The sequence below is a fragment of the Centruroides vittatus genome, unplaced genomic scaffold (genome assembly GCF_030686945.1).
Source record: "Centruroides vittatus isolate TY-2023 unplaced genomic scaffold, ASM3068694v2 contig_1408, whole genome shotgun sequence".
Taxonomy (NCBI): domain Eukaryota; kingdom Metazoa; phylum Arthropoda; class Arachnida; order Scorpiones; family Buthidae; genus Centruroides; species Centruroides vittatus.
The window spans coordinates 465,466-481,277 of NW_027120884.1; the positions used below are offsets into that span (position 1 = coordinate 465,466).

Below are 15,812 nucleotides of genomic sequence, written 5' to 3' on the forward strand. Positions count from 1 at the left end.
ATTTTTACTTATCATAAACTGCTTATACGGAAATTATAAAGAGAGATATAACGATAACGAATAATTATCTAAAAATCTGTCAAAAATTATATATAATGTGGAATGCCTTTTTCGAAATTTAAAATAAATTATTGCGGCCAATAGTAGCGTTTGTTTTAATTCTTACTGTGTCAACAAAATCGGCCGCTTTTGTGGTGCTTAGAGCAACTTCCTCTTTGATGTAGCATTCTCCCGTGACCAGTACAACAGGGAGTTGCTAGGGAGCAACAATCTTCAACCATTTTCATTTCCCCTCCAGTTCTACACTCCTGCCTCTCAACTGATCACTGCAGACGGGCATGCGGACTCCAATACACATACCCAAGTTTGATCTGACCTTTCACATCGTGGATCTTCTCATAACTGTTCAGAAGGACGAAGTGCGACAGTTGGAGAGTGGACTCTGAAAGAAATACCGTAATATAGTACATAAATATAATATTTTATGATAGGCCAGATGCTCAAAATATTTGTAAACGAATTTTCCGGTTCTATTATACTAAATAAATTTAAAAATAGAATTTTTTTTAATATATTCGTTATTATATTTGCGTTTTTTTAAAACAAAAATCAATTATTAATGAAGAAGAGTTATTGTTAATTATATGTGATAGAAAATATTTTATAAAAATTGTTCTGTTATATTTAAATTTTATAGAAGAAATTATTCGTATTGTTAAGAGAATACGGAAAATAATAAGTTGTAATGTAGTGAAAAATATATATGAATGGAATCGTTATAGTGTTATAGAATAACTAACAATTTAGGGATGAAAAAATATGTATATGTATAATATAATTTAATACAATAAATTAAAGTAAATAAGTGTATATTAAGATTATTCTTGGAATGTTTAAAATTAATATATATCTAAAAAAGTGAAAAATTAAATTTTATAGTTAAAATTTTAATTAGCTTTCAGTAAATTTGATGAAAAAATCGATAATATTTTTATGTTTTTGATGAGTAATTTAAAACGTAATACGTTGATATTTTAGGATATTATTTTATACGCTTATTTCTAAAATTTTTATTTATATAGTAGAAAGAATAGATGAAGAATATTCAAATAAAATAAAGCATTTCAGCTATATGAATTTTTGTACTGGATCATTGAAAAAAAAGAAAAAAAAGAAAAATTCTCTATGGGAAAACTTCATCACTTCAAGCACAAAATATTTTTTAGAATGGAAAAAAGGAGTAGTTTCCTCGCTTTTCATTTTTTATCTCTTACAAATACCAAGATGTTTTCATACGGGAGTCAGGGAATTGAAGTCGAATAAAGAATTTTCAGATCGCATCAAGACCTTTTGATCTCAACATATCGAACGACATCCGAACGAATACTTTCTCTGTTAGAAACGGTCTTTGCACAGATCCAGTTTTCGAATTTCTTTTGAGATAATCAGATTTGAAGTTTTAAATATTATTTTATTTTTTCGTGATAAAATAAATGCATTTCCTTCTTTAATCTCCTTTCTAAAAAATCTAAAAAAAAAGGGATTACTTCACTGTATAACATTTATAAATGCCACACATCACCTTGGCTTTAACAGAAACGAATGCTTTTTTATAAGAAGAAAATATATATTGTTATATAATCATAATAAAACGATTAAGAGTACGGATTTTATTATGATAATATAATAATAAAGAGAATAAAAATTGAATGAGCTAAATTATAATCTATCAAGGACACTTCTCACGAGTATCTTTCCAAATTTTCAATATTCAGCTTGAAACTTTATGAAAGTTTTACTTCTTTTCACATTAGCGGAGATTAAACATTGATGTCAAATTAGTCATCTTATGAATGACATACACGAAAAGAGTGGAGCCTTAGTCCAGCTGGATTTTCTGTCACTGACCTTTGCTTATTGATACACCTCCGCCCTCGAGTCTAACTGGCGCCAAGTTATTATTTTCTAAAGATATTCGCCTTCCAAAATCAGAAAATTCAGATAATAAACTCATTATTCTAAACTTTTCAACCATTTTCTTTGTATTAATAAAAAAAATTATTCAATAACATTTATTATTCTCTAAAAATCGGTAACTCTATTTGTGTCATTATCATTTGAATCGAAATGGAAGTTCTTGATACATAATTATCCGAAAATAAAATTAGTGATGAAACTTTAATATGAATAAATAATGCTATAATCCGTTATAATTCTAATAGGTCTAGTAAAATAATCTGAATTTTAATAGTTTTGATAAAGTTTTAATAATAGCTGTACAGATGTATTTAAGATACACAAAGCGTAGTTATGTAAATATAAATAGATGGTTCAGTAGAAAAAATAAATAAATAGTAAAATTATCTTTCTATAAAGTTTTTCTATAGAATAATTAAATATTTATAGTTCTAAATTTAATAAAATTAATTTTATTCTGTGCTTTTATATGTTTTAAGTAGATTTTAATAGTTGTTCTCTTCTCCAGACAATCATTTACTGATCCTTTTTATAAAACGGATTATTCCGTTATGTTCGTGAAAATATTTAACTATCATTAGTTATTCATTAGAATATTAAATAGGGTTATTAGAATTTTTTCTTAATTTTTTATTATAGCTGTTTGGTTAATAATTTAATTTCTCTTTAATTATTAAGTCGTCGGAGACGTTTCATTGCTGCATTCTTTAACAATCAAACTCTATATAAATAATCTTGGATTGAAAAAAATAATTTCAACACAGAAAATTGTACATTAGATGCATCGTTATCCGCTTATTTCAAGTCAAATTAACTCAGCTTTAGGAGATTACGGCTTCTTATACGTAGCTCGCTCCGAAGATAGTTCAGTGAATCGCTACCATACGAAGTGTTGTATATTATATAAACAAGACACTTCTTTCGTCATAAAATAGGCAATTAATTTAATAATTCTCATAAATAAACTATACAAGAGTAATATTCTTTGTCTTTTCATTTAGAATCGTATACAATGCTCTAAAAAATCTATCTTAAATTGTACTTACCAAAGATAAGTTATTAATTCATAATCGCATACAAATATACACTTTATTATAGAAGTATAAATGTAAGAAAATGTTAAAAATGTGGACTTAAACCGGATCACTGGAAAATCAAATAGACTTTTCTTAGAATATATTCTTGGAACTAACGAAGAAAATTATGACTTACATCCTATAATTAATTATAAGAAAAAAGAAAAAAATCTTTCAAACATGAATATTAATTAGAAAAATCCTGTCAAGAAAATTATATAGAGAGAGTTCTTTTCCCCTTCTCTTAATTAAATGCGATGGAGTTGTTGAAATTTTGAATCTTGCCTTAAATTGTAATAGATTTTGTGATGTCAAAGAAATTTTTTTTTTTTTTGACAATATATAGATTTTTGTATATATATATATATATATATATATATATATATAATTTAGTTAAAATCTCGTTGTGTGTTCATCTACGTTAGTATTTTCCTTTAAAAAGTCAAAAACTTATTTAAAATATTTAATCTTTATGTATATTTTGTATTATAATATATTTAAAATATTTACTAAAATTAAAAAAAAACCGGAAAATTATGTTATGGCCTATCGATCATATGTAAAATTTTTATTTATTTTTAAAGTGTTTTCATGATAAATCAATCATTCAAAAAAAATTTTATTGATAAAAATTGCAAAATTGTTCTAAAAAGTCTAATTATAAATTTGTTTTTCCAATTGATTTAAAAAGCTGTGTATATAATAAATTTCAGAAAATAAAATTTATAAACCCCAAAGTATTTGTATCTGTGTTTAAAATATTAAATAAATAATAATATAGAGTTTCATTAAACCCTGTTTATATATATTATTTATTGAAATACTATTTGGAAAATAAGTTTTCTAGGAAACACAATATAAATTTGGGTCGTACCTTAAAATAATTAATTAATTTTTAAACAATGTAGACGAATTTTTTGATCCTATTGTAATCGGTTTATCGTGGATCAATTCCAGATTGGGAAACATCCATATTTTCTTTGTAATGTGGATTGATCCTCAACTCATTTACAAGTAATTTTCACGATTGATTGCTATTAAAGTCGTAACATTTGTGTGTATCCGACTAATTGTTAAAGGAGGTGCGTGTTGAATGAATAGCGAAAAACTTTGAAAGTACAGTATATTATTGAAGAGAAACTTCAAAAAAAGATAAAGGATGCATTGAATCTTCAATATATCCTTTGCCTTTGAATTTTTTACAGTTTTTTTAGAACAGTTCTGATTGGCCGGGATAGATTCAAGCGAAAGGCTCATAGGACGATTTCTATTAAACATTATCATAATTAAAGTATTGTATATTCGAATCAATGTGAAAAAAGATTGATCTTCTCATCCTCTAGATGCATTAATAACAAATGATTTTAAAATTTTACAAGTAAATATATTATTAATATAATTCTTATTCGGAACAGAATTTGGGAGCAGAACAAAGGCGAGACATAAAATAATTACAATCGATATTTGATAATATGAAGAAAATTAGAATTGAAATTCAGAGCCGTCGAGAATTTGTATGGGATCCGGGGATTGAGGGCCCCTTTTGCGTTTTACAGGCCCTTTAGTTATTTTTTTTTTGAAGAAATAAAATTTGTAGAATATTTTTTATTAGTTAAAAGCAATCTTAGAGGTTTTATTTTCTATTAGTAAAAATAACGTTAATTTTATAGAAGTTATAAAAATCATTACGTGTCCCCAAATTTGTTCGGTTTGGACCAAATCTCCATCTCCTGCCTCTCGATGTCTCTGTTGAGATCAATAATTGAAAATTTTTTGGTTAAATTTTACTTAAAACCATGTAATTATATATATAAAAATATTATTTACGATATTAATCTAATAAAAGAGAAATATTAATTTATTTCATAATTTTGCGTAATTATTTCATAACTACAACTTACGGGTTAAATATGAAGAAAATATAAAATATTTAAAGCGTAAAAAGTATTTAAATAATGTCAAAGATGGTAGAAGAGAGTAAATTTGAGAAAAATAGTCCAGTTAGATCTATATATAGAAGCACATATTTTATGTGTCATACTCAAAGTGAAAATTGAATGCTTGGGGCAATTTACTTCGGTCATATTTCAAGCTTCAGAATTTCAGAATTTAAAAGAAACTTTTCCTTCTTTCTCTACATTAATTAAACTTTATTATTACGATGCTCACAAAGGCATTAAAATTGTGACACATCGTAAACAATCGTATCGATTATTTTAATGACCTTTATCACATCTCATAAAAATTAACTTCATCGAGACATTCCAATTCTATACATTATTAAAAAAATATTCTACTACTCAAAGTAATTTAAATAAATAATAAATAACAAAATTTATTTAAAATAAAATTAAATATCAAACATTTGTAAAAATTTTATTTATTTTCATTTATTTTATTCTTATTAAAATATTCAGAATAAATACAATTTTTATGCAATTTTTTACGCTAAAATTATTAAAATTAACGGCTAAGAATTAAAGATATTCATTCGAAATACTCTTTATAATTTTCGTTTTAATGTTTTAAATAAATTAAAAGACTATATTCATTTATTTCTATGATATATGCTAATCTTTATAATAACTCCTAGATTCTACATCTTATAAATATTTAATATAACTTAAGGCGAGTTATTTATAAATATTTTCTAGCAAACATTTTATTTTTAGAAAAGTAATTGAATTTACTAAAAGATTTTTAAGCAAAAATCGATATTTTTCCAGTATATACTGTTACAATGTTTTTTTATCTCTTCTATTTTTAACAAATATATTTTTAAAAATAAATAAACAAGTATAAAATAATTTGAAATTTAAAATTATGAAAGGGAAATTCTTTCCTGAATAAATTTATAAAAGTTTGTTTACAAATTTAAAATTATATTTTTAATAAATACGAAATGTCAATTTAAATACTTTTTACATATTTTTTCGTTGTTATTGTTTAAAAAAATTTTTTTAAATATATAAAATGATGTGTTGGGAATTTCTTTTTTCTGATGATTTATAAGAATTTTTGTTTTGAAATAAATCAAATGAAGAGTTTCATCGTTTCCTATCCGTTCAATATCTGCAGAGTTGTGATTTATGAATTACAAATATAAACATCGATCCAAAATAGAAATATGGAAAAATAATATCATTTTCATTGAACTACGCAAAAATATTCTGTTTTTCTGATATAAAATCGAAATGGATATTTGTCATCTTAATATTTTTTTATATTTTTATACAAAATTATTATTATTATAAAAATAAACAAATAAGGAAACTTTTATAGTGTTTTTTTCATCAAAATATATAAAAGGATTTGATAATATAAAATATTATTAACAAATATATTTATTTTAATACTATATATACAGTGAAACCTGTGTAGACCAGAATCGCACGGTACCTAATAGTTTTTCTGATTTTTGACAGGTTTCCGTTTAGAGCAGGTTTTACTGTATTAAAATAATACGAGGGCGAGTCAAAAACGAGTGAGAATGAATTTATTAATCACGAAATATATTAGGCAGAGTCCAGATACTACTTCGAAAAAGGACATATTATCCTTTTTTCGAAGTAATTCCTATCGAGTTGTTTGCATTTGGCTCAAAATATCTACCTGTCCTGGAAGACGTGCTGGAACATCTGTTTTGACATCGTCTTCAAAACCCTCTCCGAGTTCTTCAGGATGATCGTTGATGAGTCAAAACCCTGGCCCCACGGCTCTAATTTCAGATGAGGTAACAAAAAACGTCACATCGAGAAAGATTGGGGCTGTATAGAAGGTGGTAGATACGTTTATACAACTCAATGAGGACTAGTACGATAAAGGCCATATCAACCTGGACCCTGCCTAATGAATTTCGTAAATAATAAATTCATTCTCTTTCTTGTTTGATTGGCCTTCAAAAACAATATAATTACTCAGTGGCGTAGCGTGGGTGTCAGCCGCCCGGGGCGGAGGAAAATTTCGCCGCCCCCTTATTTAGGTATTTTTACAAGATATTATTATTTATTGTGAAATTTTGCCGCCCCCTATAAGTGCCGCCCGGGGCGGGCCGCCCCTGCCGCCCCCACTACGCTACGCTACTGTAATTACTTTGTCTAATATTGTGTACTTGTCGATATAGACAATACTGTAAAATTCTAAATAAGTTAGAAGAAATGCCCGCTAGCATGTACAGTATTGTACCGGTACATTGTTTTCCAATTAGTGAATTTTGATTATAGTTTCTAAAATAATTTCTTCTGTTATTCTAATAAAACATCTGAATGTGTAAAGATGCTTTATGAAAATACAATATCCAAATAATTTCCTTAATATTTAAAGCTAGAGGATATTGCGTATAACACGTATTGCAGCTGAACATTAATAAATTTCTTATAACTGCATCCAATATTTGCAGAAAACTTCTAAAATACCTTATTATTAGTGTAAATATTTGATTTTTACTAATATTATTAAAAAATAATTATAAATATTCTGTTCATATTTATAGGATATGATGATACACACCAAGGAGTAAATGCAGAGTTAAGTTTTGATTAAATTTGAGATTCTTAATCAATAATTTAAATAATGTGGCTTTATGTGAGTAGAACCGATATTAAAAATTTACTTTTCAAAATTCTCTAGGAAATTACAAGCAAAAATATGTATTTGAGAAACTAACTAATTTAAATGTATTCCCAAATTCTCATATGAAATTTATCCTATGTAATAGGTATGATTTTTATTATACTCATTGTACGCAAAGGTAATTATCAACTCAACTTATCTAAAATATATCATTTAGATTTTTTTATTTAATTATCTGTTTAGATTAGTGTCAAGAGTAATAATTTGAATTATGGCTAGTTTTATTTTTAGTTCATGTTACTGACCTACGAAAGATTTTTCGAAAACGTTAACTATTTTATTCTCTAAAGAATTTTTCATACATTAACATTAGATTATTTAAATAATAGCTTTTAGATTATATTGTGAAAAAAATCATAAAAATAAAATATACATTTTTGTTGAATAAGTTAAAATGATTGAGAGAAATTTATCAAATTAAATAATAATTCAATTGTATATATGTATAAGTATACATGAAAAATGTGTAATGATTTTTATTTTTCCGTGGAAAAATCAAATTGTAATTTTGGTCAAAATTTATAAACTTGTTCTTAATAATATTAGTGAAAATATTCTTTAATCAATTAATCAATAAATAATGTATAGTTTAGAAAAATCAAATATAATTATATCTTATATAATAATAATTAAATTAAACAAGTATTAACTCATTCGTTAAGTCAATGTTATGATGTTTGGGTTGCAATTTGAAAAAACTGTACACCTAAAAATTCTAACTGTCGTCCATCTGCCTGCCTGTCCTCCCTTAATTTCGAGAATGGTGTTAGATAAATGAAACTCGAGAGCAGATGTGGAAAGTGTAGGGGCAGAAGGTTCCGATTAACTAGACCGAAAGTCACGTGATTTTAATTTAAAAAGTTACCCAGAATGGAATTATGCAGATGACCGGCAAAACTCTGTTGTTTTCAGGAAAAGTATGATGTGCAGGGGCAAGTCACTACTAATTTGGGATGGAGAGCATATATTATAAATTAAATAAATTAAAAATATAATTAAAAATTGCTCGTTTTGTGTTTATTTTATTTCTTTTATTTTATTTTTTCAAATGCTTCTGTAAAGGCGCAGCCACGAAGTGAATTTGGCACGCACTGTTTACAAGATCAATAAAGTTTAAAGGGAATTAAGTTTCACATACATACGTACAAAGTTTTATATTTGAATTTTTATTGTACTTTCACTATAATCTTATATTTGAGATTTTATTTTATGTTTTCTGATATAGGTTACATTCTCTGTAAACCTGAACGATACGAAAATACAGTTTAACCCCAAAGAAAAAGAAAAATATTGTGAAATATAGCAATCAAGTAATATAAAAATTAAATATTCCCAAATATTAAAAGAAGACAATATAAATTTGAAAAACTCTTCATAACTGTAATGCTACGTAATTATTTTTTTTTCAAAATTTGCAACCGAACTTGGTTCAGCGTTTACAGTATAAGGCAGGGATTTTAAAGGTGTCTACTTCCAAAGTAAATTTACAAATCCATTCAACTATAAATTCAATTACACATAGGAAAAGATGAAATTTCATGTTAATTATTACAATATATAAGAAACATTTACTTATCATGTGTGCCATGGCTACGTTTTTGCACAGGTTTCTCATGTGAGCGTGGTAACTGTAACAATGAAGAACCCAATATAGTTGTATTGGCAGGTGTTAAATGGATGACGTGTGCATATGACGTGTGTAATGCATACGACAGGTAAAATCGCTTTTTCTCTGATTTCCGACTACTAACAATTGATATCGGTGATTTTATGATACCTATTATTAAATCTCCGGTAGCGATATAAATCTCTTTCTAATGTTAAAAGCTTATCTTGACATTTTTAGATCATTTCTATATAACAGAAATGTAGCCATTTATAAACTTATAAAATATTTAAATGTAGTTATATAATGGATTATATTTTACTTTAAAAAATAATGAAAAAATGGATATTTCACGATACAATTTTCCTAATTGGTTTAAGAATAAAAACAAATTTTTACATTTACGTAACGAAAAATATTTTTGACAGAAGTAAAAATTGTGGTCATAAAATATTTCACACGTAAGCAATAATAAAAATTAATTTGTAAGTCGAAGATAATCTAAAAATAATTATAATAAACAGTTAAAATGTGAATGTTTGCTAAATTTAAAATTGTTAAATATTAATTTAACAAAACATTTTAATTAATTAATTTTTCTTCGAAGCAATTTTTATTTTTTTATTACACAAAAAAGAAAATTATTTGCCAATTTTTAATAAATTACTGTATATGTTTGTAAGATTATAATTGCACGTGTTTGTTTTGTTACACGTGGTTTAACGTCTCTCTCAACGTGGAAATAATAAATTGTAATTAATAATTACAGAAACTCGATTTTGTTATGATGATTGCTTATTATACTAAAATAAACTCCAAGACGAGAAAAACTGTAGAGAATAGAATAAATTCCTAAATAGGTAATCTTTCATCCTCGACAATGGGATGCTGTGATGCAATACTGTATTCTATAATCTACAGAATACTGCATCTAATTTCCTGTGAAAAAAACCATAAATTAAATAAATAAATAAAAATTTATTGATATAATTATGTCTCTAAGTTTTAACCTCCTCCCCGAAAAACTTTCTGCGGACGTCCACGAATTAAGCAGTAATTAAACTTAAATAATATTAATTATTGCTAGCAATATGGACATAACACTAGTTCTATAAAAATTGAATATATTTTTGCACGATATTTGATTTTTATAATGCATAAAATAATAAGTATTATATTTATAATTATTAGAATAGAAAACTTACAAGAAAATTTCATTAATGAAATATGAAAGTATTTAAAAAATATAGCTTTAGGCAAGTTAATGAAATTAATTAAATTGTTGTAATAATCAAATAGATATATAATATTTTTCAATCATATTTTGAATATTCTATACAATACAATACAACCGAATATACGTTCTTTCCTTCAAATATTTAAAACTTAAAGTTTAAGTTGTAAACTTTCCAATAATTTCTCTCAAAACTAAATTATCTAAAGCAAATATAAATGATTAAGTAGCATAATTATTGATTAATGACTCCTTGATCTAATTTCGCTGGATCCATTACATAAATTTGTTATATTGGATTTTCAATTCCTAATATATAATGCTTTTAAATTTCGCGCTAAATCATTTTGTAAAATACTTTAAATGACATTTTATTCATGTTTTGTCAACTATTTATTTATTTATTGCATAAGTTTTGAAGGAACAAAGAAAGTAATAAGAAAATTTCACGTTAGAGCTGATAATTGAATATCAAATATATATACATCGTTGTAATTGCTGAAAAATTAATTTTTACAATCTGTCAAATCATTTTGCAATATAGAAAATACTTATGTATAAATTTTGTTTAAATTACAATGATGAGCATGATTGAATGTAATATTTATATAAAAATATGTAATTGATAAATAAAAATGGTAAGAATACCATTGTAAACTTGGTAACCTAAAGTATGTAGTTGTTTGTACGTAGGTATGTAGGGAATAAATTTTAATCTTATAACAGATAATGATATAAAAATATAAAATTATGAAGAAATAATCTTTCTTACACCTCTTTAAAGATTTTAAAAAAGAAAAAAATCGTTAAATAATTAAATCTAACTCTACTATTAGCTTCTATTTCTTAAACTCTAATTGTAAATAGACCTATGTTAAAAGGTTAACACAGGGCGCAAGATACGCATATTCCTGTACTTCGAACCTTCATCGACTTTGCCAAAATATTTGAATCGATAAACAGAAAAAAGAAATGTGTAAAATTTTAATGCACTACGGAATCCTTTCACGATAAAATGTTTCAGACCCAACACATAGAGAAGTGAGCAAAAATTTTGATAAATGGAACATATACAGATACCATTACATAGCTACTAAAATACGATCGGCAATATTTTCTCTCCGTATGTAATATAAATATCAATCTTTTCATAAATGTATTCAAATCAAAAGTGATGGCTAGCCCTATAGATTTTAGAGTAACTTTAAATGTAATGGTTAACGGCTGACATAGCTGAAAAATTTCAATAGTTAAGATCATTTATCATAAAACAGAAAAGTAAATATAAAACAATTTAACGGAAGACATGCCTTTCTTTGAAGATTAACTATTAGGAATTCAGATATATTAAATTAGTCTATGTAAATCGATAGGTTCTTTTCATAGATTTCAGATATGGGAAGGATGTAAACATAATTTTCTAAATTATTTACATAGATACTATCGAAATCTTAATAAATATCTTTGGCTTTTACAATTCAAAAGTAAAGACGAAAATATAAATAATTAACAAAATAAATAATTGATATTATCATCAATATTTTAAAATAAATTTAATGATTATTGTTTAAATTGAAGCTCGAGAAAATAAGAAAGACAAGTCAAAAATACAGTAAATTTCGTCATTAAATTTGTAAAAAATTAAGTTATGAGGTCATTAAATTTGTAAAAAATTAAGTTATTTTAACCCTATAAAAACTCTTACAGAATATATGTTAATAATTATTATTTCATATAATATATTTTGAATAATTATAACTTAAAAGAGATAAATAAAAGTAATAAATTTAGATAAATTCGGATTTGGTGTAAAAGATTCAAATGAAATTTAATTAAACAAATAAATAAATAAGTAACAACGGAGAAACAAATTTCAAAGAATCATTCTTTATTCGTTTCGAAAATATTTTCAAATTGAAGTGTTATTCGAACATTTTTAAACAGTTTCTCTATAGTTGTTTTCAGGAAAACAAAAATTATATTCCTTGAATTTATGAAATTTAAAATAAAGATATTATACATGCATACTTATTAAAAGTATTTGCATTTATTTAAATTTCTCAAGAAAATGTGCTTTTTTCTTTGAAAGTTCTTAAGAAACTGATTGATGAGCGTGTCTCCAGAATCAAAACTTTTATGCATCTTAATTTGGATAAGAATTTTTTTAGCTTTAAATTCGATATTTTAAGAAATCTCGTTATTTATAATAAAAACATGTAATTTTTACTCACAATCCTTAATTATAAGCACATATATTTCAACTACAATTTTCAGATTGCAGACCTACGATTCTCAATGTCGTTTATCTGTCCGTTTGTCTGTCGTTCTTTAATCTCTAAAACAGTGTTAGTTAGATGAAAGTTGACTAACTATATACACACCTCCGGTCTGAACCTGAAGTCACATAATTTTTTTAATTAAAAATGATTAAAACCTGTAGTCTGGAATTGTGATAATGTCACAATAATATATTGTACATTCGATTTTTTCAGATAAATTCTCTATTATATAAAAGTATATTACTATATTAATTTAATTATAATTAATAAACAATAGCATAAAACATGAAGGTATAATCAATATTAACATTAAAACAATTAAAATTTATTTATAAAAAAATATTAGCTTATTAAATTTTCAATTTTTTTCATTTCATTAATTACTTCTAACATTATTAACATCGTAGACTTAAAATAAATATTATAAATTAAACATATTTATTCTCAAGATAAATCGTTTGTTCTTGTTTATAAAATAATATTATTAATTTATATTGATAATTAAAACAAATTTATTTATTTAAATTAAGAATTAAATCGAGTAATAATTTATTAAATTACAAAAATTAATTTAATAATTTTCTTTAAGTTATAAACAAGATTAAATTTAAATTTATAATCAAAAATTTTATATTATTTCTCTTGTTTTAAAATGCCTAAAAATGTTTTAGATAATCTTAAATTTATTATTCGAGAATTAGATTAAGAATGAATTTTATGACGATAAAATAAAGGAAATATTATATGAATTAGATAAAGTTTCTGATTGATGAACTCAATAAGATACATTACCTTAATGAAATTTTCAGGAAATACTTATAATTAACTGGAGAAAATGGAAATATGAGATAAATACATATTCAGATGTTAAAAGATATTCTCCAGCTCAAAATTTCTTGTTGGTTCCTCACGAAAACATTGTTCAATTTTATTTTTAAAAAAATTCAAGTAATGAGTTGATTGACTTTCCCGGCAACAATTAAAACTGCGTTTAGCGCCGTCTGTTATGATATTTTATTTTAAAAAACTTTTTATATTTTTAATTATTATAAAATGGCAAAAAGTTTAATTTTGAGAACAGGGATGACTTTTATAAAAGAATTGTAAATGCTAATAATGAGTAAAACTGTCATTAAGTCCGACCCTACTCGAGATATGAGAAACGATCCCCTCTATCTTCCCACCCTCTCGACCTTTAACCACCAAAATTTGTTAGCATCAATCACCCTAATATCCAATCATCTCTGCAAATTTTCAGAAATTTTCGACAAAAAGCACAGAAGTTATTAAGCTTTAAATATAGTGAACAAAATCGTGCCCCACAAACACACACACTAACATCCATATATACAGAAAAACCCCCCTCGAATGATTTTGCATTTCTGAACGTTTCAAGGTGCCATGAGTCCAAAAATGTTAAAATCTTGGGGGAGACAGATCATTTTTTTTTACCGATTGTCATACTTTCCCCTCTCTTATGTATAACAGAACCGGAAAAATAAAATTCCTTTTTCAGCTATATTTATAAGATATATTACAACTTAAGAAAAGACAGAAAAATTTTCCTTTATTTATATTCTATGACTACATTAATTCATCCTTTTAATTAATCTCATCATCTTATTCAGATATTACAGATTAATTAGGTTTATTAAACTAATCAAGAGTTAATTACTTATTGTTAGCTTTAGAGAGATTTCTCAAAGTTTGTGCTTATTATATACGATGAAATTTGTAAGTCCATTTCGATATTTGCGTGAGAAAGAATTTTCTAGTAAGTAACCAATGATGAACTCATTAAGTAGAGGTCAAACTTTATCCAGATCATTATTGGTCATAGCATTTTCGGTGCATCCCTACTAAAGCTTGGCCATTACTTTAACAAATGACATTCGTAGGAATAACCTTTCTACGTTATTCTTCTTGGTTTTGAAGCGTGCTATACAATAACAGGATTTACTTCACTTTAATCTTTTTCTGTATGTTTTCAATTTATATAAAATCCTGCACGAGGACATTTTCATCAAGATGATTATTCTGTATCCAGAAACATCTCTATCTACTTATCAACTAAAGACAAATTACTCGTGTACTTTGGTAAGAACGAATTATTTAATTTCGTTCCTGGTTTGTTTTTATTTTGAATATTTAAAATTTATTCGGTAAAATATTTGTCTATTTTGTAAAATTTTAATTTGTTTTGAGTTTAAATCTCTTATATATATTAATAATTTGTTATCATGTTTTATGATTTCGAAATAATTCGAGTAGAAAGCATTTATATATAAGATGATTATAATTAAAGTGTAGAAATCTCTGTAAATTGGACAAATCTTTACTTCAAAATTCAGCCGCTAGAGTTAAATTTGGCACTCTGACCCTTTAATTTGCATATTGAGTACGTTTTCTAATGAATTTCGGGTATTAAACGTGTGGCAAAACGTTCTTCACAATTATTCGACAGTTATGGTGCTGACTTTGCCTGCTCAGGAGTTACTTATCAATTAACCTCTTTAAGTCATCAATTGTACAGTACAGTACCTTCCACATCTGTAATTTAAATAAAATTATTGAACTCAAGAAAAATATACGTAATATGCAGTTTACGATGTCAGCAGCGCCAAATTTTGCCTGGGGGCTGACTCTTGAAGTAAACTTTTTAAAAACCGAAACAATCTATTCAAGACACTATATATGCCAAATTTGAGATTTGCTTAATAATTATTTTTACAGAGAAATCAGAATTATTTGTTATAATTCACTCTAACTGTGTTTATACTTGTAAAAAGCGCATCTAGATGAATAAATTATAATAATATATAACATTTTAAGCTGTAACTTCTGGTTCTTATCAGATAAATAAAACAGTAAATATTTATTTTAATAAGACAGGTTGAAAAATAAATTTAATATATTTAATCTAATTATTTTTACTTGATTATTTAAAGAATAAATTAAAATTTCAAGTTTAGGAAAAATAGAGAAATCTAGGTAAACATTACGACGAT

At 25.3% G+C, this 15,812-nt stretch overlaps 1 protein-coding gene and 1 pseudogene across 1 annotated transcript in view; both read left to right on the forward strand.

Moving 5' to 3' along the window:
* The window catches only part of LOC136968166 (glutamate receptor 1-like), a 114,341-nt pseudogene extending 112,729 nt beyond the window's left edge, over positions 1 to 1,612 (forward strand).
* Positions 1,613 to 2,133: 521 nt separating this feature from the next.
* LOC136968167 (gamma-aminobutyric acid receptor subunit beta-like) overlaps positions 2,134 to 15,812 on the forward strand; it is a 176,680-nt gene continuing 163,001 nt past the window's right edge. Inside the window, exon 1 of the mRNA XM_067262132.1 lies at positions 2,134 to 2,138. The gene's annotated coding sequence lies outside the window, so the exon portion shown is untranslated. The remainder of the gene's footprint in view (positions 2,139 to 15,812) is intronic.